The sequence below is a fragment of the Crinia signifera genome, chromosome 5 (genome assembly GCF_055691185.1).
Source record: "Crinia signifera chromosome 5, ASM5569118v1, whole genome shotgun sequence".
NCBI classification, from domain to species: Eukaryota; Metazoa; Chordata; class Amphibia; order Anura; family Myobatrachidae; genus Crinia; species Crinia signifera.
The window spans coordinates 85,054,115-85,081,965 of NC_139221.1; the positions used below are offsets into that span (position 1 = coordinate 85,054,115).

The 27,851-nt window shown below is 42.4% G+C and overlaps 1 protein-coding gene across 5 annotated transcripts in view; it reads right to left on the reverse strand.

Annotated features, from left to right (window-relative positions):
* The window catches only part of DLGAP1 (DLG associated protein 1), a 519,677-nt gene that overhangs the window by 400,441 nt on the left and 91,385 nt on the right, over positions 1–27,851 (reverse strand). The window contains exon 1 of one of the 5 annotated variants that reach the window (XM_083187576.1): positions 10,156–10,281. The exons of the other annotated variants lie outside the window; for them this stretch is intronic. The gene's annotated coding sequence lies outside the window, so the exon portion shown is untranslated. Of the gene's footprint in view, positions 1–10,155; positions 10,282–27,851 lie in introns of those variants that run through there. 5 annotated transcript variants of the gene reach the window in all.

Here is a 27,851-nt window from a genome sequence, read left to right on the forward strand (position 1 = left end):
CACATGTGAGGCATTGCCGTACTGGGGAGAAATTGGGGCACAGATTTTGGGGTGCTTTGTCTCCTTCATTCCTTGTGAAAATGAAAAATTTTGAGCCAGAACTGCATTTTTGTGTAAAAAATGTAATTTTTCATTTGCACAGCCCAGTTGTATCAAAATTGGTGAAACCCCTGGGGGTTTGAAATGTACACTATACCCCTAGATGAATTCCCTGAGGGGTGTAGTTTGCAAAATGGGGTCACTTGTGGGGGGGTTCCACTGTATTGGTGCTTTGGGGGTCTTGCTAATGCGACATAGCACCCACCAACATTCCACCAGAATCTGAGCTGCAAAATCCAAAAATCACTCCTTCCCTTCTGAGTCCTGCCATGCACCCAAATGGTATTTTTTGGTCACATGTGAGGCATTGCCGTACTGGGGAGAAATTGGGGCACAGATTTTGGGGTGCTTTGTCTCCTTCATTCCTTGTGAAAATGAAAAATTTTGAGCCAGAACTGCATTTTTGTGTAAAAAATGTAATTTTTCATTTGCACAGCCCAGTTGTATCAAAATTGGTGAAACCCCTGGGGGTTTGAAATGTACACTATACCCCTAGATGAATTCCCTGAGGGGTGTAGTTTGCAAAATGGGGTCACTTGTGGGGGGGTTCCACTGTATTGGTGCTTGGGGGGTCTTGCTAATGCGACATAGCACCCACCAACATTCCACCAGAATCTGAGCTGCAAAATCCAAAAATCACTCCTTCCCTTCTGAGTCCTGCCATGCACCCAAATGGTATTTTTGGTCACATGTGAGGCATTGCCGTACTCGGGAGAAATTGGGGCACAGATTTTGGGGTGCTTTTTCTCCTTCATACCTTCTGAAAATGAAAAATTTTGAGCCAGAACTGCATTTTTGTGTAAAAAAATGTAATTTTTCATTTTCACTGCCCAGTTGTACCACAATTGGTGAAACCCCTGGGGGTTTGAAATGTACACTATACCCCTAGATGAATTCCCTGAGGGGTGTAGTTTGCAAAATGGGGTCACTTGTGGGGGGGTTCCTAACTTTTAGCATCTTATGGTGCCTAGAAACCTACATGGTGCCTAAAAAATAATCTCATAAAAAGGAGGCTCCAAAATCAAGTAGGTGCTCCTTCTATTATGAAGCCCGTGGTTTTGTCAACGTGCACACTAGGGCCACATATAGGATATTTATGAAAACAAAAGAATTGGGGGAATCAATTTTTAGTCACATTTCTCTAGTAAAATCTACTGTGTTCCTTAGAAAAATGTATTAAAATTGCAAATCTGCAAAAAAATGAAATTTTGTCATTTCACCTACACTTTGTTTTAATTCCTGTGAAACACCTAAAGGGTAAACAAACTTCCAAAATGCTGTTTTGAATACTGTGAGGGGTGCAGTTTTTGAAATGGCATCATTTATGGGGGTGTCTCACATACAAGTCCCTCAAAGTCACATCAGAACTGAACTGGTCCCTAAAAAAAATCAGTGTTTGAAATTTTCTTGAAAATTTGAGAATTTGCTATTCATATTGTAAGCCTCCTAGTGTCCAAAAAAATTAAAAGGAAGTTGAAATAATGATGGAAACATAAAGTAGACATATGGTCTATGTTAGTTATTAACTATTTTGAGTGGTATGATTATTTGTCTCACAAGCAGAAAATTTAACATTTTGCAAATTGCTAAATTTTCCATTTTTTTACGACATTTTGGTATTTTTCACAAAAAAACACAGACTGTATCGACCAAAATTTACCACTAATGTGAAGTACAATGTGTCACGAGAAAACAATCTCAAAATCACTGGGATAAGTAAAAGCAAAAAAAAGTTATCCCCACTTAAGTGATACATGTCAGATTTGAAAAAAAGGGCTCTGTCAGGAAGGCAAAAACATGCTGTGTCAGGAAGGGGTTAAGGCACAGAGCCCGCACTCCAATTGTCTGGCCCTCTTGTCAGCCATTACCCAGAATTTGCTTCCTATACTGCAGCATTAACTTTTTGAGTGCCAACGTTGCTGTGAGCGATCCTCAAACTATTCGCTAAAAATGCCAGCGTCGCTCACAGCGACTGTTCTTTTAGTATAAATAAATACAAATGCAGCCAAGTCAATTCATTGAACGGATATTTTCAGGATCTCTCACAGCAACGTTGGCACACAAAGGGTTATCAGGGGTGCCGCCACTCACTGCAGCAAAGGATATAAGTGGGAATTATCTCAGCTGCTGACACTGTGACTGCAGAAGCTATGGGGGACCGCCACTGTGCCTCAGTGAGAGACCATTGGTTGCAACGAGAATCCTATGCAGCTGATTTTGTAACTTGTGGGCAGTGGATAGGGAACCTAGTGAATGGCGGCTGCTGTGAAGGAACAGAGGCAGCGCAGAATGCTTCTCTGACATTGCACAATACAGCATTGTACTGGTCCGGCCTAGGGAGGGTGGCACAGGGAACTGTATACCTTTGCCCCCCCCCCCCCCCCCCAATCCAGATCTTTACCAAAACAGATACAAAAACATGATGATAAATGTGAACTGAAAGACATGCACATCTCTAATGTTGACAGCATTCACACACTGAACCATACCACTACCTCTAACCCTACAATCTGTTATGACTTCATAATATGGCGTCAGCTGCTCTATTTCTGGAACCAATGCTTCACCGTTAATGACTATTGATCTTACAATTGCAACAATATTGCGACATGGCTCCTTTTCCTCTCTAGGCCCTACTGTTTACAGTACAGTACACTAAGCAATTAGTGAAAAAACAAAAATAAAAAAAAAATCAGATGTGTGGGGGCACAAGGGCAACTAACATGTGAAGGCCCGTATATACAGAAAATTGAACTACTGCAGATTCATATGACAAACTAGGTTCCTCCCAGACTACTCAGATAGTAATATGCTTAAATAAGAAGGTAGAAGGTCTCCAGGGAGGGGCCAGACCCCAAGAATCAAAATGTCATAGGTCTTTAGGTAGCCCGATTAGTCCTACAGCCAATCTGCTATGTGCGGTGGTCCCCTTGTATGTTGGGGGCACTAGAAGACCACCCCGATTATCCTGAAGTTAATACAGTGCTGAGACATACTCCAAAAAGAGCTAGGGCTTTCGTGATCACCCAGAGTTGTGGGGGTTCAATTACTTAAGACTGGAGCCTCTAAATGGCAACTTTGACACCCCAGATGTCCAGCATAATTATCAAAGTGCCCTACTGTAAATTGTCAATGTACCATATTAACTCCCCCAGTGTCCACAGGCCAGTGGTATTGGGAATAGCAGTAAAACTTTTTAGCTTGTGGCAAACTGTCTCTAAGGGGTTTATTTACTAAGATGGGAGTTCTATTGAAGATAAGATGTTGCCCATAGTAACCAATCAGATTGTACTTAGTATTTATTTTGTACTTTCTAGAAAATAATAGATAGAATCTGATTGGTTGCTACGGCAACATCCCACCTTCAGTCTTAGTAAATTTACCCCTGAAAGTTTAGAATTGCACTGTAAAAATTCACTATCATCTGAGAGGATAGATTGCTGGGGCTTTTAAGGGTAAAACCCTACCTGCTTTTCTATTTATTTCTTTAACTAAATGCATGGTATAGAAGAACTATTTTATTCCAGGTGGTAAGTGCGCCTGCAAATGAATTTCTTCACTAAACAAGTTCATTAGAATTTAAGACTATTGTTTAATTTTTATTACTAATATTGGTACTTATGTAATATCTGGGCTCCCGTTTTTCTTATGAGACCGCGTCCGCTCGCCACGCTTCGGGCATGGTGGCTCGCTGCGCTCGCCACACTATATAAAATCAACTCCATGCGTAGTTGGATAGTAGGGGTATGAAAAAATGGGGTGCATTTAACATGGGAGCCCAGATAATACATAAGTACCAAAAAATGTTCTGAAAATAGGCTTATACTCGAGTATATATGGTAACTAGCACTCTTTGGATAGTGCTGCAAAGGACCCCAGTATACAGTGTTCAGCAGCACATTAAGGCACAGATTGAGTAAAGCAAAGTAATTATGTGTCTAGAACAAACCCTGTTGCAATGCAAGGGGAGCAAATACATTTATATTGTTTCCCTGCGGGGTAAATACTGTCTGCTTTTGTATGTAGCCCACCGTTTTTTTTTACACTGCAATTTAGATTTCGGTTTAAACACAACTCATCAAAATCTAAAAGATAAATGTACTAATACCTACACGGTGCGATTTACACACAGCTCATTTCTGAGCGATCTTACTAGACTGCAGGGCAACATTATTTTGCCCCTTTGTATGCTTTTTTTGCTTTGCTAACAAAGCTGAATTTGGACCTATAGAATCATGCCTAATTCATAGTTGCCTACCCTCCTGCATTCTGCAGGAGTCTCCCTGAAATAACAGCAATCTCCCTCTCTCCCTCATTAGTCTAGCAATCTCCCTCATTTCACCTAGCCCACATTACACTGTTACATTTTTGGAGAAAATTTTTACTACCAACTATAATCTCCCTGAAACTAGTTTTCAAAAGTAGGCAAGTATGGCCTTATTTAGTACATAATTCAACTAATGGATATTACATTTTGCACTCACATAAACAAGAAACTGCAATAATTACCTTCAAATTTAATTTAACCATTTTAATACTAATACAAGTGTAAATAGTTCAGTACAACTCTGTCTATACAGGAACACTGCCGGCACTCACTGTACAATTCTGCTGAGAGCCAGCCGCATACTCAAACTGGTGCCCCCCTCTCATCCCAGAGCATAGTGGTGTTATCATCTCACCACATGATTGCTGATTGGAGGTAGCACCTGTCACACAGCAGCCACAGACACACTGACAGATCACACTGGAAGCCTTGTCAGGAGATGTCACACAGCTCAAGGTTCTTCCTAATAAGCACATTGCACTGTGACATTATGATGCTATTCCCTTAGCAGCCTGCCCATACTATTTGCATGGAAGTTCATTTGGCACTGCTTGGTTTTGCATAGTGACATTTCTCATGTCATTTCTGGTAAAAGGACAGATTTGCATTGGTTCTTCTGCTTGTTGAAAGCTGTGCACAATGCTGAAGAAAATATTTCTCAATCTAGGTTCGGCACTTCCAAGGACAGCCTATCACATTCATTAGAAACAGCATCACGAAACAATGGCATGCAATTACACCGCAGCGAGATAAATCGTGGTTGTTGTAAGAGAAGAAAACATCATGTATTGCTATTTATATATACACTTTATATGCTGCTGCCGCAGTTATACACATTGTATATTTCATTTTGTGTGTAGTATCATATGCTGTACATAGTGAGTGGGAAACCAGGCATTAATGATCAGCGGTAAATCTACATTTTATGCGTCCCCTTATTCATTGGGTGACTTTATGGCTGGTGCTGAGAATCGCCTCTAATGAGGGACACTGAGGCTGCTGTTGCATGCAGCAGATTCTAGAGAAATTCAGTATGGAGGTCATTCTGGTTGACACACAAAGCTGCGAAATTCGCAGCTTTCGTGTCATTTTAACTCCGCCCACCACCCGCTGCCCGCTCAAACTAACACCCCCCCCTCACGCCGATTTCCCTGCACACTTGTGAATGGATATTTAGCATAAACATCCATTTGCAGCCTTGCGTGCGGGGACAAAATCATTCGATGGTCACAACCATCAAATGATTTTGCAGGCCCTCGCAGATGTAAGACCCCACACTGGTCCGTCGCCACCACCCCACGCCCGCATTGCTAGGTGCGAACAGGACGGCAAACAAGCAGTTTGTTGCGCTTGCTCACACTAAGCGGCTGCACATGCGCATAACAGTTTATGAACAAGCGCAGTTGCTCACCATCGCTCCCCTGCGCAAACACTTAGGGGAGAGGACAGATCAGAATAAGGGCCTATATACCACAAAGAAGATCTAATAATACAAACAAATGATACTATGTTAAAAATAAACAAAGAATTTGTTTTACTGTAGCATAATTGTATACAAATTGTCACAATAATATCATATATAATACACTATTTAAGATCCTTATTGTAACATTATATCAAGTGTTCATTGCAATTGAAATGACATTTTGAGCCATGTGAATTGCTTAAAGGATGGTTTCCATTTACTAGAACCCTATATAGTCTTCATATTTGAATTTTTAATAAGCTTGGAGTCTATTTGATACAGAGGTGTAACTATTGCAACTACTCTACTAACAAAGGTCATTTGGGTTCAAAGGTCATCTATGACTGTAAGTAAGTGCACGCCAGTTGCACTGGTAAACATACAGTATGGTTTTGTTGGTGAAGATAATATAGGTTGCTACATATGAAAGGAGTACTGTGGATGAGGGGTGTTCCTTATGTTTTGCTGTCTACCTAATAAGGTACCTATAGGTAAAAGTGAGATTTTGCAGAAGATTATGTAAATAAGTAATGGGGTGGAGAAGGTGCTTTCTACAGTGCTTAGTAGGTGCTTTTAGAAGACATGTTCAGTCTTTCTTACAAATATTCAAGTGTATGCATATACCTGCTCGGTAGGGCACAGATTGGTTTTCTGAAAACAGTATCATGGATCTATAATTGCTTGTGTACTTTGGCTAGGCAAATAAATAGGTGTAGTCGTGTAAATAAGGCAGCACATTTTTTACTGTCTATAACCCTTATGTATTTTTGGTTTAGAAAGTAAATTTGATGAGATATATCCTTATGGGTAATTGATAAACGTCCAGCCAATCAGCTCCTTGCTAACTTTTTTCAAACACAGCCTGTAACATGGCAGTTAGCAGGCAGGGCCGGTGCAAGGCACCGAAGCGCCCCAGGCGAGTCGGGGTGGGGGCGCCCCGGTGCCGGGGGGGGGGGTGTACCTGTCCTGCGGCTGTGTATATAAAGCTTGCGGCAGCGGGGGGGGTCCCTGCAGTCAAGAAATAACGAGCGCTATCCGCCTGGCTACGCGGAAGCGCTTCTGTTGGGAAAACACTGGCCGCACGGCGCACGCTGATTGGCTGAATCTCAGCCAATCAGCATGCGGCCAGTGTTTCCACAACAGAAGCGCTTCCGCGTAGCCAGGTGGATAGCGCTTGTTATTTCTTGACTGCAGGGACCCCCCGCTGCCGCCGCCGCAAGCTTTATATACACAGCCGCAGGACAGGTACCCCCGCGGCACGGGGGGGGGGGGGGGGGGGCGAAATGCCGCCCTCCAGTGGCCGGCGCCCTAGGCAAATGCCTAGATTTGCCGAGTGGTGGCGCCGGCCCTGTTAGCAGGTGATTGGCTGGGCGTTTATCTCTCTGTATCACCCTGTCATTTATCTCTTGTAAAGGCTTAATGCATTTGCCCCAATGTAACTCATAGTCCTTCCTAAAACATTGCAGTTATTACAGGATTTTAAAAACTGATATTTCCACCAATTACTTCTAGCTGTTTCTACTGAAGTAACAAGATTGACAAGAAGAATTTAGGAAGAGGAAGTAAAGCCGATCTTACTGAAATAGAAGTTCTTGGTTTAATTACTTTTCCCTATCTACCACCCTACTGTAGGCTAATGACTGTAAGCAGAAGAGAACCCTACGGAAGTAGGACTTCTTTCAGGGGTTCCCATTAGTTTCTAATCAGGCAGCCATACAATTCTGAATAAAGGAAATGCTCTCTCAGTGTAACATGTAAGAGAATGGGGAATGCCTGTTTCTCCGACACACAATAGCGATTTGTTCTATGAAGATCCTGCAGGCAGTTCTTTGACAGCAGAATCGGTATGGTGTGGCATGATAATGGTGTAGCAAGGGATTGTAGATCACCATTTACTTTTATGTTCCATTGAGGGAGAATATCACAACATTCTGAAGCGCTTGTGTAAGTTACCCTAACGTTTTGGTTACGCACAACATTTGTCCTATCCCAAAACAACCTCTCAGACACTTGTTTTCAGGTCTTAAGGTACCCATACACGTGCCGATATGTGTGATGTGCGTTTTGTACTTCATTTGTGCCGTGCGATTTTGGCACTTGTAGGGGGATGCGTTGCGATCTACTGTTTTAGCCTCACGATTGTAGCACAAAAGTACCGCCTGCAGATACTTTATGTGCTATACAATACTGTACCTTACGGGGACGCATCCCCGCAGGTACACGGTGCGATATTAACCGATGCAATGCGTTTTGAACTTTAAAAGTTCAAAACGCATTTTAAAATCGCAACGTGTATGGGCACCTTAACTAGTATGGAATATTTATAGTATATTTCACACACACACATACATACACACACACACACACACACACACACACACACATTGTAGTCATGCATGTTCTTAAAATACAGTAGGTCAATATTCGCTATACGTTTTTACACATACTGTATTTTTATTGTATTACTATGTGGTCATGAGAAGCAACATTTTAGCTCCAGTTAGCATTATTATTTCAAATATTAATAGTTTCAACTGCTGTAATGTAGTCTGGATGGTAAATAACAGCAATGGAGAGGTATAATGCCTTCCTCGGAATGCCTGGTATAGAATTGCTGATATGACCATGTGGTGGTCTGTCACATTACTCTGCAGGGAAGTTCTACGCACCATAGACCTGATTTGGACCTGCCGATTATCTGATGTCTGCGCATGCACAGAGTACACTGTGCCCATTTGCGAGCCATCCTTGGTGGCACCCTGCTACTGTTTGGGGGCGGTAATCCAGTGTTTTCTGGGAGTGCCCCAGAAAAAGCAGGTGTTCCCTGGTCGCTGGGAGGGAAGGCCTCCATCTCTTAATGGCCATCGCAGCCATGAGTAAGTCCTGGCTTACTCGCTGCTGCAAACAGAGGGGGAAACCACTCAATGGTGAGTGGTTCTGAATGGATTTCTCCTCATGCGCACGGCTGCAAACAAATTTGCAGCCATGCACATGGGCGGGAATTTGTGGATGCGGGGCAGCGTTTACCTGATAGCTGGGCTCCAAAGATTCATAGCCCTGCGACCAATTCATAGCGGTGTGTTATTCTGCATCAAACACATGGTCATGAGAGGGGGAGATTCCACCTGTGAATGTGGCCAATATATGTGAATGATGTATACTTCTATACAACATAAAATCAGCACAGATTCTATAGGCACGGAGAGACGCATTGAAACACGCTGCCTTCCACTGGAAGAGCCTATACATGACACTACGCTGCATAAAGGACCAGTGCATCCATTGGGCCATAACTGACACTGGCAGAGAAACATATTTTCTTCAGTTAATTCTGTATATATGCTTTAGATCTGAGCTGCTGTACACCTTGCCTATGTTAGCAGTTCTAGATGCAATTATTTTACATTAATTACTACCATCCTCAATGCGGTAATAATTACAATATGTAATTACAATATTCACTTAGAATATTAGAAAAACAGACCTCAATAGCTTTGCCAGCAACACATTACTGTACTGTACCTTCTGCTCTTCTGACAATTAGGTCTAAGGTAAAGCTTTCGGCAGGCCAATGGAACTACCAGCACTGTTCAGTTTTATTTCACTGCTGTGTTCCCGGTTGAATTGTTGTGTTTTATGTTCAGCTCATGTTAAGTATTTGTACTTCTAATATACTACTGTACACGCTAAATGTCTGTGAATGATATACATAAGTAGGTCTAAATATTTATCTCATATCATTTCCATGGGCAAGCGTAAAGAAGCTAAAGGCTTGGTAGAAACATATCATTTGCAGTAGCATCATGTTTAAATACAATTTTTTATTATTTAATGATATCTCGAGCATTATAAAAGTATAAAACTATTGTTACGAAATCTAATAGTATAGCAATTTTATCACAGCCCTCTAAAATAGCATTATCCATGATCTATTTCTGGGAGTAGTATTAGCAATACTATTGAGCTAAGTTTTTCCTCAATTTAAAACACCGCACAACGAGGAACGCTACAAATGTCACTGCATTTAGTAAATTAATAACAGCTTTCAGTGTAATATGATTAGCTGATTTGCTTTACAAAATCCCCTATGGTTGATCATGTTTACAGACAGAATATAAACAGCAGGTGTTTCTAATATATCTATTGTCATACAATGGCGTGAAGTATGTGGTTTTACCGTACTACAGATACAGAACACACTTAAGAACACACAGTGAATTTTAGCATGTGCATGCTGCAGCCGGAGACTGCAGGGTCTGCTTACCTTTTTTAGAAATAAATCCACTCCAGGTGAGCTGCTATCTGTTCTCCCATCTCACCTGGAGCTGCTAACAGTGACCACGCCTGCCTTTCAAATGATGTCAGTCTCAAAATAAACATCTTCATCAAGTATATGTGAGAGTTAAGCTGGCAGATCATGTTCTACTGAAGCATGCATAGAAAAATTCCATAGCAACAAAGATGACAGCATGACAACCGCTGATACTACTGCATTAGCATTAAAAACTATACTCTCAAAATACTCCTACACAGAATTACTTTAATTATATCAGGGAACAGGATGCTAAATACATCATGAAGAATATTTGTATTATCACTAATTAAAGGTAAATTGACAAACAAGAGGATGTTAAACATTGCTCAAGTTGTGTGATTGGAAAGGATTGTAGTAGAGCTACAGTATATTGCTATGGCTGCTGTTTGTCAGCAGGTAGTACTGCACAGACATGCCTGATAAACCTTTAATTTCACAGTGTTATAATACTATTAGCATACCCTCCAACATGGCCCATTCCATTAGGTATAAAATGCTCTGTTTCTGGACTTCCTTACCAGTGGCAGCTGCAGAGGTGGGGCTGCAGCACAGTCCAATATTCAAAAAGGGGAGCCACACCTAATGCCACTCTAAACATCACTGTCCTGGACTCACTGACAATTGATGTGTCTCCCCTCTTTGAATTTTGGACTGTGCTGGAGGCCAAACCTCTGTGCTGGAGGCCAAACCTCTGTAACTGCCACTGGCAGGGAAGTCCAGCAACAGAGCATTTTGTACCTAATTGAATGGTTATAACTGAATACGTTACATTGTTCAGAGGCATCACCTAGGGGTGATATGTACACAGAGGCGAAACTACCATTGAAGAAGCAAGTGTAGTGCATCGGGGCCTTGAGTGTTAGAGGGCCCACTGGGGGTTAACTGGACCTTACCCCAGTCATTCTATTCCTGTCACCCATTGTTTTTACCTGTCACACTCTGCCTCCCCTTGTCACCCACTGGCGTGTTGCGTATTGTTAACTTGGGTTAGGGTGGAGGAGGGGTGCCCAAATTATATCTATGCACCTGGGCTCACCACCCACAAGTTCCGCCAATGTATGTACATACAAGACGCAAAGACCACATAATAATAGGCATTGCAAGTGAAGCATCCATGGACAATGTTGGTGTGATGTGTAGACCCTCCTCCTGGGATATAAGGCCATGCTCCATAACTTTGCCATTATCCAATATTGCAACTGCCTGGGATGAGCCATTCCCATTAGTAAACGCAGGGTATGTAGAACATACCACACAAGTGGTTTATACTAAGGTCCCTGGTGCTATATTAAGTAGTTAAATTGAAGGTTTAATCGTATATAAAGGCTAACCAATTGCTGCAAGTGTATTTATATAGTAAATACAGCTAAAGAATCCATGATAATGTATCAGATTAATCATGGCAATGCACCATAGAAAAATGAAACATATGTACAGTACATTCAAATTGCACAGTCTAGAATGTGATCACTAGATCACTAGAGGAGAGAGTGGGCCATCAGGCCTTGGCTTTCCAACTCATACACAGCTCCTTGCAATGCATGCGCACACTGCATTTGTGATTTTTGATGCAAGTGCGGAAAATCAAGCGGTATGACCAAATTTGCAGTTGCGTCTCAGTCAGTCAGACCTATGTGTGTAGTTACAGTGTTTTTTATGCCTTCCATACATTTAGATATTTACATTTTGTGAAGTCATTCTAGAGCTTTCATAATGCACAGCCAGACATTCATCCTTCTGATATTGATATGGCTACAAGACCTGTGATCCTCTTCTGATCACAGCTATTTCATACTGAGTTGATGATTTGAAAAATAATTCCAGCATTTACATAGGACTGTAGTGTTTTCCCTGACCTACATTCACCAAGATGTGCTCTGTATCCAGCTGAATAGTTTTATACATTTCTTAAGAGAACACTTTACAAGCCGAGAGCAGTTTTGTGCAGACGGCCTTTTAGTTAATTCTTCAAATACCATTTCAGGTAAGATCAGGGAGACATCAGCCTCTCTCTTGTTTGTAAAAGAAGCGTGAGGCAAGTTTGATCATCTGATACCTTATAGGATAGAATGGATAGTAACTTATGTAGGTTAAGGAATAATGAATGATTAATGCAAATTTTGATTTATTCCTTCTAACACTAACTTTACAGTAGTACAAACTGCCAATTTCAGTTACTGTAATGCTGGCTATACACTAGGTGACTTCTCTGACCAGAGAAGTCACCCTTTATATACCCTGGAGTCATCAATGAACCTCCCAGATGGCAGGACAATATATCATATACTGTTCTTTTGCATACATTATATAACATGCAATCGAATGCGATCCCAGCCAAGCCCGTCTGGCTTGTCTGCGATTCGTCGAATCTCTCCTGCTTGCAGTGCGACTCCTAGGTTCCAATGATTTGCGCACAGGACCATACATCGCATCGGACACTCTGTGAAATACATGAATTTTGGATGCTTTTATGTGATGAATCATCACCGCAATCGTACAAAAAGTGACCAAATTGCACAGACATCCTGATTAGCAGGATGCAGCTTCTTATGTCCAGACATTGCATTTTAGCAGGATGCAACAGACTTGTGTATATATCCTCTTGAGTAAGCATCCTGCTAAACAGTTCCTGTTCAACTGCATCCTGCTAAAATACAATGTGTTGATGCAGCCATAGATTTAAATGTGCATGCTCTTTCCTGCCAAACAGGTCCCTTTAAAAGGGACCTGTCAAAGCGCAATGTGTAGACAGAGCCTAAACCAGGGCTGGCCTAACCGGTCATCGAGATTTACCAACAGTTCACGGTTTCCAGGGCACCTAGCAGGTGCATCGGTGTAGTAATTACTAACTGTCATATCTTGAACTATTTGGTGCATTCATTCCTAATGGGCACATATTACAGATCCACAGTTGGTCTGGAAAACGTTAACTGTGGTAGATATTGAGGACCGGTTTGGCTACCCTTGCTTAAACCATTTATTTTCCATCCATACACACACACACAAAAAAAATCATGTGACCACAAAACTGACATTACTATGTGACTGGGTGGCATTGCCTCAGGAGACATTTTTTTCAAGTGTGATCTGTTAAACCACTTTAGAATCTGTGGTGCTTAACCTCAAGTATCAAACATTTGTTCCCAGTTGTGAAACACTGCAGAGTATGCATATGCTATATATTGTAAATGCATGCTAATAACAGTCCTCTTGAATTGTGCTTCACCTTTTTATTTGGATATATAATAAATCTATCTTATAAACTGCAAATCAACAGTAAAGTTAACATTCATTATGCCTATTCATTATTGTCGGTCAGTAGCATTGATGCATACTACACCAGAACAATTCAATAGTGCTCCAGTGCAGAGACAGCTGATCCAAATATCAGCTGTCCCCGCGATCTATATAATGACAACCATACCAGATTAAAGGGGGGACAATGGCATACTGCACACCGGGGCAGCCTCTGTCAGGAGGGCCCTGGCCAGAACACAATGACATCATTAGCTCTCCCTCTTGTGCAGCAGCAGAACCAAGTAGCTAGAATGGAAGCAGAACAGTATGCATTGCACGCAGAGGAACAGGAGTATTACATATCATGAGCTCCTTATGGCGTTACCCAACCAGAGGAGAGATAGGAGGGAAGAGAGCTGAAAGTGAACAACGAATCCCTGCTTCTCTTGCTCCCTGTGTGGTCCTGTGGAAATTGCAATCTAAAAAGTGCATTTGGGTCCAGAGAATCAGACATGCATATACACACACAAAAGTTAGATGAAAGATTTTATTTTTCTATGTGTATTTTAAGATTACGGTGTCTTTTGTCCACTACAAGGAAATTTTATAAAAAAAGTTGTCTGTATAAACAGTATTCAGGTATTCATTAACTTTTAGTTTAAATTTAATACACAGAATCCATACCTACCAACATGATCCATTAGGGTGTGGTATAGGGTTCCGAAAGTCAGGATCCCGACAGTCATTAGCCCGATGTCGGGATCCCGACTGGCCGGATTCAGACAGCATGGCGAGCGCAACAAAGCCCCTTGCGGGCTCACTGCGCTTGCCACGCTCACCACCTATTCTATTCTCCCTCTATGGGGGCATGGACCCCGCGAGGGAGAATAGCCGGTGGCCGTCAGGAACACGTCTGTCAGTGTTTTAACAGTGGGGATCCCGATGTTGCGTAAATGACTGTCGGGACCCCGTCCGGCATCCAATCCATTCCAGGAAGGACAAAATTCTCTCTACCTGGAATTCCCACCTAATCTCTAATTGCCATCACTTAGGGCAGTGATGACTAACCTTGACACTCCAGCTGCATCAGTTTTACCATGGCCAAATAGTAAAACTGTAGCAGGGCATGCTGGGATGTGTAAATCAACTACAGCTGGAGTGTCAAGATTAGCCATCACTGACCTAGGGAGAACATTATTCTTATCAATTAAATAGTTCAACACAGGTGATGCTAATCATATATTAAGAGGGAAGTCCAGGTAGAAAGCATTTTGTCCCTGCTGGAAGGGGTCATGTTTGGAGGTATGCACAGTCAAATATACAGTACAAACAGTGGCGGCTCCCGAGGTGGGGCTTCAGTGCAGTTTAAAATTTAAATAGGGGAGAAACACCAACTGTCAGTGAGTCAGTTTGGAATGGCAGTTGGTGGCAGTTGCTGTGGCTCCCCTATTTGAATTTTGAACTGCGTAGCAGCCCCACCTCTGGATTCTGCCCTGAGTACAACACCCCTTCCCCTGAGCTCCTAAGGCTGAGGGCTAGATTCTCTAAGCTTCAAAAGTGATAAAATGGAGAGTGATAAACAGCCAGCCAATCAGCTCCTACCTGCCATGTCATAGACTGTGTTTGAAATATGTCAGACAGGAACTGATTGGCTGGCTGTTTATCACTCTCCATTTTATCACTTTTGAAGCTTAGAGAATCTGGCCCTTAATCTGGCATTGACTTCTTCTGTAGGAGTGAGAATTAACACTTGGAGCTCCTTGCCATAGAACGAGGTGGGAATGTGGGAAACAGCACCATCTGAAGGCACTAATAATCAGAATATTTTCAGAGCTTGGGGAATTTTGGACCATATGGGGGCTATAGGTCAGATTGGGACTGAAAGTCAAGAACAACATATCTGTTACATGAACTAATAAATCACCATGAAAATAAATGTCTACAAAAGTAGGTGAAAATAATTTCACCTACTTTTGTAGAAACTAAGAGAATATGAATAGCCCTCTACAGATCTGATATGCTTAACACAAATGACAGTTGTAGTAGTAATAATAATAATAATAATAATAATAATAATCTGCAGAAGTAAGTTATAACCCTTTCACATCGCACTTTTAAAACGGTATATTGCCGTTTTTTTTCCATTTTAAAACGTTTAAGGCTGCAGTGTGAAAGTGCCACGGTTGATTTACCGGTTAAAGTTAACCGGTATTTCAACACGGTTAAAAAGCAGAGTCCTACCCGTTTTAAAGCCGTTAATGGCTTGAAACGTGTCCCTTGGGGGTTAAACGGGTTGAATGTTTGAATGGTATTAAATGATTTTTAAAACGGTTTTCACCTGCAATGTGAAAGGTCTCAAGGCTCAGACCCGTTTTAAAGTCCCATTTAAGAATACAGGGTCATTACCAATTTCTGCAATGTGAAAGCAGTACAATATGACTCAGGTACCATGTTAGCAACAAAAGATAAACCACACCACAATGTAAGACTACAATCAGAGCCGGCCTTAGGCATAGGCCAACTAGGCAATTGCCTAGGGCATTTGGAATGCCTAGGGGCATCAGCAGCTTCTGCTGATTAAAATGATATGCAGCATGCCTATTTTGTGTGTGTGAGTGAGGCTGTTAGCGGCTGTGCGAGTCCTGTCTGTGGGTGGGTTGGTTGTGCAATAGTGTTCGGCATGTGTAAGGGGCATTATGTGTGTCATGTATAAATGCATTAATAATGTGTGACATATGTGTAAGGGGCATAATGTGTGTCATGTGTATAAGGGCATTAATAATGTGTGACATATGTGTAAGGGGCATTATGTGTGTCATTATGTGTATGAAGGGCATTAATAAAGGTTGGCATAATGTGTAAGGGGCATTATGGTTATAAGGACATTAATAAGGTGTGTCATGTGTAAGGGGCATTACTGTGTGGTATTATCAGGGGTGCCGAGAAAAAGGGGTAGGGGGTACAAATTACCCAGGCCAAAGTCTGATGGAAGGGCCCAGTGGGGGCCCCGGGCCCCGTCCCCTTAAGTGACAGCAGCAGCTGCAGCTCTTCTCCTCTGCCCAGCACACCCTGCTTTATGCTGGGTTGCAGTGTGGCCATGGAGGTGCTTAAAATACAATATTTTCTCAGGATTTTTTTCTAATGTTATAATGTGAATAATATGAGGAGTAATGTACATAAGGTAAAGTGGTACTACTGTGTGATGTAACGTGAATAAGGGACACCATCGCATGATATAATGTGAATAAAGTTGCACTACTGTGTGGCATAATTTGAATTGGGGGTACTATTGTATGGCCATGCCCCTTCCCAGCAAGAACACACCCCTGTTTGGGCTCCGCACCGAATGGGTGCGCTGTTTCTATTTAAAATATTGCGGGTAGGAGCACCAAAATGATGACTGCTATGATGAGGGTTGATGATCTTGGGAAAGGGGAGCAGGGTCAGAGACGGAACTAGTGGCGGTGCTAGGGGCACCAGTCAAAATCTTGCCTAGGGCATAATTTAGGCTAGGGCCGGCTCTGACTACAATTTATAGCAGTGCTAGGACACACTCTCCTTCCGACTGCCAGTCTGTCTGCACAAACTTGCACATTGCAGCAGAATTTATTCCTATCTATAAAGGTCCGAGATCAGCATGTGGCATGCCCGCACATTCATTCCATTGTAATTCATTCAAACAGTTTCTTTTTTTGCCAAAGATCTCTAGTGAACATGTTATACTGAGCAGCCACAGCTTGACATCAGCTACTTAACCTTGACTTGTTTCCTGAATTTTCTCATTTGCATGTGCCCTTCATATTAGCATATCCATACTTGTTCATTAGCCTGTTTTCCCGACCTTGACCTGTGTACTTGATTTGCTGATTTGCTTATGTCTGACTTTCACATGTCCCTGCTACTGCTCCATCACCATGCCAGTAGTTTTTTTTGTTTAGGTTCACTATATTCCTAATCCTATTTTATCCTGAATTGTTACATGTAAGTCATTGTAGAAAGTCTGTCATTGTTTCCTTAAACTTTTTATTTTCTATGGAATAATTATATAGTTGCGCTGTGTTTTATAAAGTATTTTACATCGCAACTTCTGTTAGGGTTTGTTCTTATATCTATAAAGACAAAGGTTTTTTATTGTATTTTTGGAAATGACCTTATTTTTCATTTGCCCGTCTATTATACTAGGATGCATACATCACCGTCACAAATAACTAGGCCTGGCTTGACATTATACCCCCTGCTTAGACTTTTGTTCTGCCTCCCCTGTGAATTATGCAACATTGATAAGGTCCACCATGGAGCCGATTCAGACCGATTGAGTTTTCAGGGAACGCTTGAAAGTTTGGAGCCTAGAGGAGAGTCTTAATGTGCGTGGAAGGGCATTCCATAGGGTGGGCGCTGCCCGACAAAAATGTAGTAAGTGTAAGTGGGTCCGAGTAATGAGTGTGGATGAGACGCAGATCTTGTGCAGAGCGTAGAGGTCGGTGGGGATATATTTTGAGATAAGAGATATAAGTCGGTGTAGTCAGAGAAATGGCTTTGTTTGTAAGTAGAAGTATTTTATATTGAATGCGGTTATATACAGGCAACCAATGGAGGGATTGACAGGGCAGATCGGCAAACGCTGAACATCTAGCCAGGAAAATCAACCTTGCCGCTGCATTTAGCATGGATGTAGTGGTGAGAGTCTTTTCTTAGGAAGACCGGTAAGGAGGCTATTGCAATAGTCAATGCGTGATATAATGAGTGCATGGATTAGAGTTTTTGCAGTGTCTTGTGTAAAGTATGGACAAATTTTGGATACGTTTTTTGTATGCATGTAACATGATTTAGAAACAGATTGAATGTGAGGAATAAAGGACAGTTCAGAGTCGAGGATGACCCTAGGCAGCGAGCTTGGGGAGTAAGATTATTATAGTATTTGAAAAACTGGTGTCGACATTTTAAACGTCGACCATGTCCACGTTCTGTCAATGCCAACCTATGGTACGTTGACCATTTCCAGGTGTCATCCTAGTCACTGTCCACCATTACTGTCCACCATTAGTGGTCGACCTAGACATTGTTGACCCAGGGACCGTATACCATTAGGACAGACTGCCTTTCATACTGTCTCTCCAGGTGCAGGTGGAGGTAAGTGTTGGGATCACTGGGCATCAGTGATAGACTCTTACGCACAGCACCAATAGCATATAACAGATTACCACAGATTTTATAGTAAATTATAAACTGTCAGTTTGTTCCTTTACTGGGAATTTGTTGCCGGTTCTATAGAGATGTATATCGATTGTTTTATTTTATCCCATGTTTCAGTACAACAAGTGCCATGTTTCCACATAGTTCCGTAATCCTATTGCTCAGTAGTCCCCTAGCTCAGATTGTATACATAAATCCCATACCCATATGGCAATACTTTATATGGCATCAGTCCCATATGAATGCAGCAGCCTTCACAGATATGACAGAAAAGCAATTATTTTTCATTTCAAGGTACTTGTGTACTTTCACGGCTCCCACGATGTGCATCGTACAGGGAAAAATCGCATCGCATCGCATCGCATGAACGAAGCGTGGCGAGCGCAGCGAGCCCGCGAGGGGCGGCGGTACGCGTCGTACGACCTTTTCATACCCCCAGTATCCACGTCGGCATGGAGTTGAAAATAGAAAGTGTGGCGAGCGCAGCCCGAAGCATGGCGAGCGCAGCGAGCCCCGCGAGGGGACACGGACACCTGTGAAGCCCACGAGGGGACACGGATACCTGTGAAGGTATCCGCGTCCCCTCGCGGGGCGCGCTGCGCTCGCCACGCTTCGGGCTCGGTGGCTCGCTGCGCTCGCCACACTCCACGCCTATGTGTATAGTGGGGGTATGAAAAGATCGTAGGACGCGTACCGCCGCCCCTCGCGGGCTCGCTGCGCTCGCCACGCTTCGGGTTGGCGTTGATAGTGGGGGTGGTACAGTGTGAAAAATGACATTTGGGGTGCATTTTACATGATGTCAACTCATGTCCATAATTTCTGTGAAAAAGGACATCGCATCACATCAGATCGCATGCATGATTTTATCAGAAATGCCCAAAACCACGGGAAAATCGCATCGCATCGCATGCCATCGCATGCCACTACATATGGCATGCAATGGCATGCGATGGGAGCCGTGAAAGTACACAAGTACCCATTTCAAAATATATCACAGCAATTCCATATCAACGTAGCTGAATTAGCTCAGACTTTATTTCCAGTCTCTATCCCAGTTCAACAATCGGATCTTCTCTACTGTACAGTAGTATATTATTCCTTTACAATGTCTGTTCTATTTAGGCGACCAGCCAATCAGCTCCTAACTGCCATGTTACAGACTGTGAACAGATGTATTAAATTGTACTTTATCACTGGCCAATCAGCTCCTAACTGCGATGTTACATGCATGGATTAAAATGACAGTTAGGGGCTAAGGAGCAGGTTGATGATTATTATACTCTACTTTATCACTTGTTAAAACTTGGTACATCTGTCCCAATATGCCAACAACACATGCCTTTTGGGTTTTTCACATGTTTTTACATTTGCTTGATTTCATTTCCACGTGACTATGATTGGGAATAGTAACCTTGCCTGAAATGTAACAAAATGCGTCCAAAAAAGCGCAATAAACTGGTGCAGACTATCCTTGTGTCGATTACTTTTTCACCATGTCGAGCATTGTACCTGTCGTACAAAGACCACTATTGACCATTTATCTGTAAATCTTTTGCACCTGTCGACAATACTTTATGTTGTGAACCTATTGACTGTCTGCCTAGGCATTGTACTTCTCTTATGCCGGACCCCATTTTATAGAATGTACTAGATCCATGATTGCTGGATGATTGCTATGGGAAACTATTCCACTTGTCCTCTTTAGAAGGTTTGATACATCTCACTCTAAAAAGGCCAGATGTACTAACATTTAAACGTGATAACGTGGCGAATAATAAAGTACCAGCTATTAACTTCCTTTTTGTTAGGTGACTGGCTGGAAGTTTAAAACTATCCACGTTATCTCTTTTTGAAGGATCGATACTTCTGGCTCTTGGAGTGAAAATGTAGAACCAGGCCTGAGCTTTATGGAAGGCAGTTACATCATCCTACCTTACCATGTGTGCTGCCCTCATCACAAACATGTAGATGCATGTGGTGCATTGGAGAAACTGTAACTAAAAAGAGATAGAATACAGTAGTTCTGTTTGTACTGCATTGTAGTACAATAGTGAAATAGAATCCTTCCATGGCACTGATCATTTCATAAGAAAGAGTTCAGCAACAACAATGCAAAAAATGATTATGGGCCTGATTCAGATCTTATGGCTGCTGTGCAAATTTGCAGAGGACTATAATCAGATAGCCGCTGACCAGCCAGAGTGAAACAAGTCTGAAAATGATGTATGAAAATATCGCCGATTGCTGGCCAGCTGCAAAATCTGTACACAACCGACTCACCATCGAATGGTTTTCTCAGTCTCGGCAAGTTTGTGTAACCTGGACCCTTCCACCACTCTGTAACTGAGGGCCAGATATACAGTACCAAGCTTTAAAAAGTGTTAAACTGGAGCGTGATAAACAGCCAGCCAATTAGCTTCTCGCTGCCATGTTACAGGCTGGCTTTGAAAAATGACAGGTAGGAGCTGATTGGCCAGTTGGTTATCATTCTCCATTTTATTGTAGCTTGATACTTCTGTCCCAGAGACTGAAGTCACATATTCTCCCTTAGAACACTTTGACATGCCTGCGGTTTCCCAGACACTCCCAGAAAGCGGCAGGTTACCACGGTCAAATGGCGGCTTGCTGTTAGTGAAGTTGCAAGGAGATTGTGGCAAAGAAATGTATGATTTTTTTCACTGTTTGGTCTTGTGCATGCACTGTATGATTTGCATGTGCAATTGTGCGATTATCGATTGCTTGGCAAATTCTCTGCCTTGCGATGAGCTCTGAATAACCCCCTGGCCATTACAGGATTATGTTGGAAAGCCGATAGTTGCAAATCTTTGTTTGGATTTCTTCATATTTTTATCAGCATACATGCATTACATAGGTTTTATAGTTCGAAAACTCGACAGCAGAGAGTTACCATGGAAACAGTATTCCGTTTAAGCATTGAATTATCAATGGGGAAAAATATGGTCTCTTCCAGTATATACTGTTTAAAGGTTTTCCATATCAATAAGGAAATCTTCCTGGCAGGAAATATATAAAACATGATAAATCTGGTACTGCCAAATGAGTCAAATGCTAGCTAGTAAACCACTATGTAACATAAATATGTCAAAAGCTGAGTTTTACTGAGATGAATAATATATCCGAAATGTTGTCAATGTCAAGCCAACTCTATGTGTTATCTCTACATTATCTTGGACTTGTATGTCTGACATATGGTACAATCGACACAAATGCTAGTTTTACAGATGGATGCATCTTGACGTACTGAACCTAAGCACGTGACTGAACATAACCATATTATTAGTGCAAATTTTCTTGCATTCATCAAGACCTACATACATGGCATACATCAGGCCTCAAATGTGTCCACTTCTACAGGATCCCCACCAATGGGGAGTCCCTTAGATCCCGGACAGTGCGGGTCAGAGGGGCTGTGGGTGATTGCTATGGGAAACTGCTGCAATTGAGCCTGATTCAGACATGTTCGCTAGGCTGCGTATACTCTAAAAGGTCAGCGCCGCCTGCCTGCCCTGATGAACCGAAATGAGATAGCTTACATAAGTCTGTGTAGATGCTTGCACCAATATCATCAAATTGTCTCAATACAGTATCAGCACAAATAAACACAGTGGATCATTTTCATTCCAGTTGACTTGTATAATTTCATGGTAACATGCGAGGGGATGTGTCGGGAAACACAACCCCTTCCATGCGGCCAAATGGAAGAGAAATCATTTGATGGTTGCTGTCATGTGACATCAGCTGCACGCCTCAAGCAGCAAATGCCACACATAAAACACTGGGTGTTCCCATCCAGCCACCGGCCTGCCCAACCCCTCCCTCACCTACCCATGTGAAATCCTCACCACAGGGGGTCTGCATATGCGCATATACATGCATAATCATGTGATAATCATGTGAAGACCCCTCCGCCGTCATAACAGGTCCAAATTCGACCCCGTCCAATTCATACAGAATTGCCCCCATTGATTATTAGTGAACAATTGCAAAATGAAAACTCTCTGAATTTATCAAGTCATTATTACACTATATCAGGGCTGGGCAACACCGGCCCTCCAGATGTTAGTGAACTACACATCCCAGCATGCCTTGCATCAGTTTCGGCATGGCCACATAGCAAAACTAATGCAAAGCATCCTGGGATGTGTAGTTCACTAACATCTGGAGGGCCGGTGTTGCCCAGCCCTGCGCTATATGATAAAGGGGTGATTCATGTTGGTTTGCAAAGCACTTTTGGTTTGCTAATAGACAAAACCCTGTGCACTGCAGGAGTGGCAAATGTAACATGCAGAGAGAGTTACATTTGGGTGAGTTATTTTATTTTTGTGTAGGGTAAACACTGGCTGCTTTAGTTTTGCACTGCAATATACTGTAGATATCAGTTTGAACACACCTCACCCAGATCTAACTCTCTCTGCACATGTCACATCAGCCCCACCTGCAGTGCACATGGTTTTGTCCATAAGCAAACCAATTGTGCTTTGCAAACCAACCGGAATCACCCCTACACTCTTATAAACTAATAACATTATGGGATTTTGTGTTTATTTGTAAAAACTCTTACCCATGCTATGCAGCTTTTACAATTTTACCAAGCTCCCTTTACCTAACTACAGTAATCCATCTTCAACCTTGTGATGATAATAGCTATCTTCCGTCCCATTAATATTATATCTGTTGTGCCCATTCCCAAACTTCTTTTTCTGTCATATGATCTCAGACTCATACCTCTGTATAATGTCATCACACACGTTGCTCTCAGGGCTGGCGCCACCACTAGGCAGCTTTAGGCATTTGCCTAGGGCGCAGGCCACTGGAGGGCGGTACTGAGCCACCAAGGAGAGTTGGTTTCCGAAGAAAGCTGCCAAGGACAGTAGCAGTACATCCCAGCAGGATGTAGGGTCAGGAAGCGGGGAGAAGGTGAGTGATACAACACCCTTCCCCCTCCCCCCCTCGGTGGTCATCAGCGGCAACTCCGGGCAATCCCCGTATGGCACTGTGCGGCGTGGTCATTGCGGCACCCCCCGGCTATCCCCGTGCGGCACCCCTGGACAACCCCGGGGGGGGGCGCATTTGGGGAATTTGCCTGGGGCGCTGATGGGGCTTGCACCGGCCCTGGTTGCTCTAACTCTACTTGTACCAGCACTTGTGGCATACTGTAATTGGGAATCTACTGAGTATGATGTGAATCTCTTGCAGCGTTACTCCCATTTTCTCCCATTAAACTGCTTTATTATTACATCAGGCTGGCCTAATGACTGAAAGAAGACAATATGTTTGTCATCATTCTTTCTGCTGTGCTGGCTTCCTGCTCTCTCGTGTCCAAAAAAAATGTCCAATAGCCCTCACTTGGCATGATAGGGAAGACTAAAAGTCTGCCACCAGTGCAAAGGCTATCTAGGTATCGTGTCTTCTGTAGGCAGAGCAAATGTTCTGGGCAAAGGAGGTCAAAATCTATCCATACACCTATGTTTGCCAACATAAATGTGAGCAGATCATTTGAGAGGGGCAACAAGTGCATGTGGAACCACTTGAAAAATGGAACCTGGACAGCGCATCAGCATGTCTGTTATTAACCTGGGATGTGATTTCTGCTCATCTAAAGAGATTGCTTTAAACAATTTAGCGTTTCCAGTAAAGCCAATGCAATAGGTGAGCTACAGTAGCTGACGGTGTTTGTAATGCATTCACTACAGCCTCAATGCTGTCTATTCATTAGCTTTTCTACCCATGACTCTCCTGCCTTAATAGAGAAAAAAGCTCTACCAGAGCCATAGTGCAATCTATGCATATTTGTTCCCACTGTGAAGGTCACATTTTCCTGTAAAAACATATACTTCCTACTGAGCTCACAAACACAGTATCTAGCTGACACACAGCATGGCACAAGGAGCCACATTCAGACCGGATTGCTGGGCTGCAACTTTTTGAAAGCACAGTGATCAGTTAGCCGCTGCCCGGCCATAGTGTAATCCCGCCCATGTGCACAGCTGCAAATACAAACGCAGCCATCCAATGAGGGAGAAATCAATTCGTAATTACTCTCCATCAAACTGATCTCCCCCGTGAACAGTGGCCAAGTAAACCAAGACTTACTCAGCACTGCGATGGCCATGGGGAGATCGGGTCCACTGTTGACATCAATGTCTCCTTTTTTAATGGCTGGGAGTCACCTGAATTTTACAGTAGCACTCCCCCAAAATGCCAACAAATGCCCGCTGCCTATCAATCATCTTGCAAACCTACAGCAATGTTTGGCAGGGGGGCCTCGTGCATGCACACAACGTGATAACTGTGGACCACAGGAATAAGAAAAACAGTAGGTTTGAGTGATGATTAAGTTTTACTTTATTAAGATTATTAGGTAACCTACTAGACATGTGCCCAGTACAGGTTACATAACAAATGAACAAGAAAGTGAAATCTAAACAGCTGACGACTATATTTCAAATTGTGCTTAAATTGCCATATACTGAGTCATGGAAGCTTCTGACCTTCAGTGTTCCGCATATTACTCATAAAGTCGCTAGTTAGATACTCTAAAATTGGGCAAAAAATAAAAATGAAGAGGAGGAAAATGTTTTCCAAACTTTGCTGACTAACTACAGTAATGCATGACATGGCGATGACCCCAAGAAAAGGGACAAGCTGACCAATGAAAATCTCTCTTTGTTTAGACATTTCTAACTTTCTAGCAAACAGGTAAACGCTGCCTCCCCGCTGAACACTCGCCCTCCCCCGACGCCCAAATCTCATCGCTAGCATGTGAGGGGATGTGCATGCGAATGTATCCCCTCGCATGCGGCCGAAAGGAGGATGACCATCGAATGATTTCTTCAGCCTTCGCTATGAAAACTCTAAAAGTCCATACTTTTCAGATGCCTGCAAATCGCTAAATTAAGGGTGGGCACCCCATGCAGCCATCGCCACATCTGCTGTCTCAGCTGATGCCCATAAAACAGTGGGCATTCCGCTGCTCCAGCCCCCTGTCCGCCACCTTCCGTCTGTCACAGTGCGAACACCTCAGTGAGTGATATATTCGCCAAAGGTGTTCGCACAGGGGGTTTGCACATGCACATATTTGCAAATTCGCATGCGCAGACCCCCCACCATCGAAAACGGGGCCAAATTCGGAGCCAAGCGAGTCTGAATCGGCCCCCTGATTTGTTATACTTTATGCTCAAGCTTCTTCTATTTTTCATCTATAATTTTTGCAGGTACTAAATGGGGCCAATGTCTGCTCCATATGCCAATTGATTTTCCTAATGCAAAATTAAGCAATCTTCTACGTGTAGTAGATCATAGTTCACGGATATTGACGGATACTAAGAGTGTAGCTAGTGGACCAATAAATGGCTTAATCTTAATCATGCAGTTTCTAATTGGTACATAACTCTTTTTGATTTAACTATCTGTTCTCGGGCATTGATAGCCTTAAAACCTGCACTGTTAAGGTGCCTTGAATACTGTGTTTGTGAACCAACCGTGGCATAGCCACAGCCACCCCAGACCCTGTTGGCTTGGAAGTGTAGACACTGTGGAGGATAAGTGCTGCCCCACTGCTGGAACCCGCAGATCTGCTTGTCTGTGTTCCCCGCACTCAGATGAGAGGCTGCTACAGACCTGGCAGTGGGGGTGCCGCTGGGAACCACTGGCCTATTTCATAACTTACTAGGAGTATCTATGGCAATAAGTAAAAATATCCTCATAATGTATTTGCTTAATTTTACAGTTACAGTCATGCTTGAATTTTATGCTTGTCTCTAAAAATGTTACTTTAGTACTATTTATTGAAGGGACGGGAGATGCAGTTTCAAGTTTTAAATGTATCTTTTGACTTGTATGTTCTACCTTTCTCTCTTTCTCTCTCTCTTTCTCTCTCTTTCGCTATATATATATATATATATATATATATATATATATATACACACACACACACACACACACACACACACACACACACACACAGTGTCATTAATTGGACTTACTTACACAGCAAGCCATCTCAATTAGCATGCATGATGAATGCACTTATTTTTTGCATCTATTGTTGTTGCTTACACATTGGTGTTTGAGATACTTTCTCGTCATCTGCAGATTCTTACATGATAATTAAACGGGGAAATGCCACTGCTTTCCTATTCATTTAAACAGCAGGATCAGTGAATGAATGAAACGGCTGCATAATTATAATTTTGGATTCTAAGTATAGAATGTTTCCTTAATAGGACTTTTTCTCTATAACAAGAAATGCACCAATGATAGAAGTAATGTCTGATGGTGAACAGAAGCATCATGATTCTGATTGCATTTTATTTAGCTATTACATTTGAAAATTTTCCTGGAAAAACATTAACAGCAAAATTATTTAATATTTTGACGATTAGCCTTAAACTTCTCCAGGCTGCCATGTTGGGGAAACATGTATGTACATACTGTATGGAAGTTCTGAATTTAGTATCCTGATGGTACTAGTACTTGCCAGCAGTGTTGGAAAAACACTGTCTATTGGGCTCACCTCCTAAAGAAAGTGATCATTCAGATCTGCAACAGTATCAATTTTAGGAGCACAAATTAAAAATCAAATTAATCATTACATGGTTTTTGCTTATTAAGTGCTTGGTCAATGAGGTCCTAGGAGTCATAGAGGGATACATAAGCGATACCATTGCTCAGGATACAGGTGGTCAATAGACACATCCCAATACAGAAAATACCAACAGGGTCTAGTCCGCATCCCATCTTAGATGATCACTAGTTGTTCAGACAAAGAAATGTCAAGATGTTAAAATTAAAATGTTGAACTTGGCTAATACTTCTGGTACTAGCTACTGCATAGACTCAGGACTCTTTCTTATCTCCCGTTTCCTTTCCTTGCAAAACCGCACATCTTGGTCATGTCTGCTGATACCAGATTACAAAGAACAATTTCTAATTTATAGGTAACAGGCTGTGGGCCAGATGAACTAAATCTTGAAAAGTGATATAGTGAAAACTGATACACTACTATCAACCAGCTCCTAACAGTCATTGTACATCTTGAAACATGGCAGTTTGGAACTGATTGGCTGGTACTTTATCTCTCTCCACCTTAAACCTTTTCATGGCTTAGTACATCTGGCCTTGAGTCTGAAAAAACACAGGCACAGACAAATCATTTTCCAAGGATTAGTACATCTTGAGTGTTGCCTCTATGG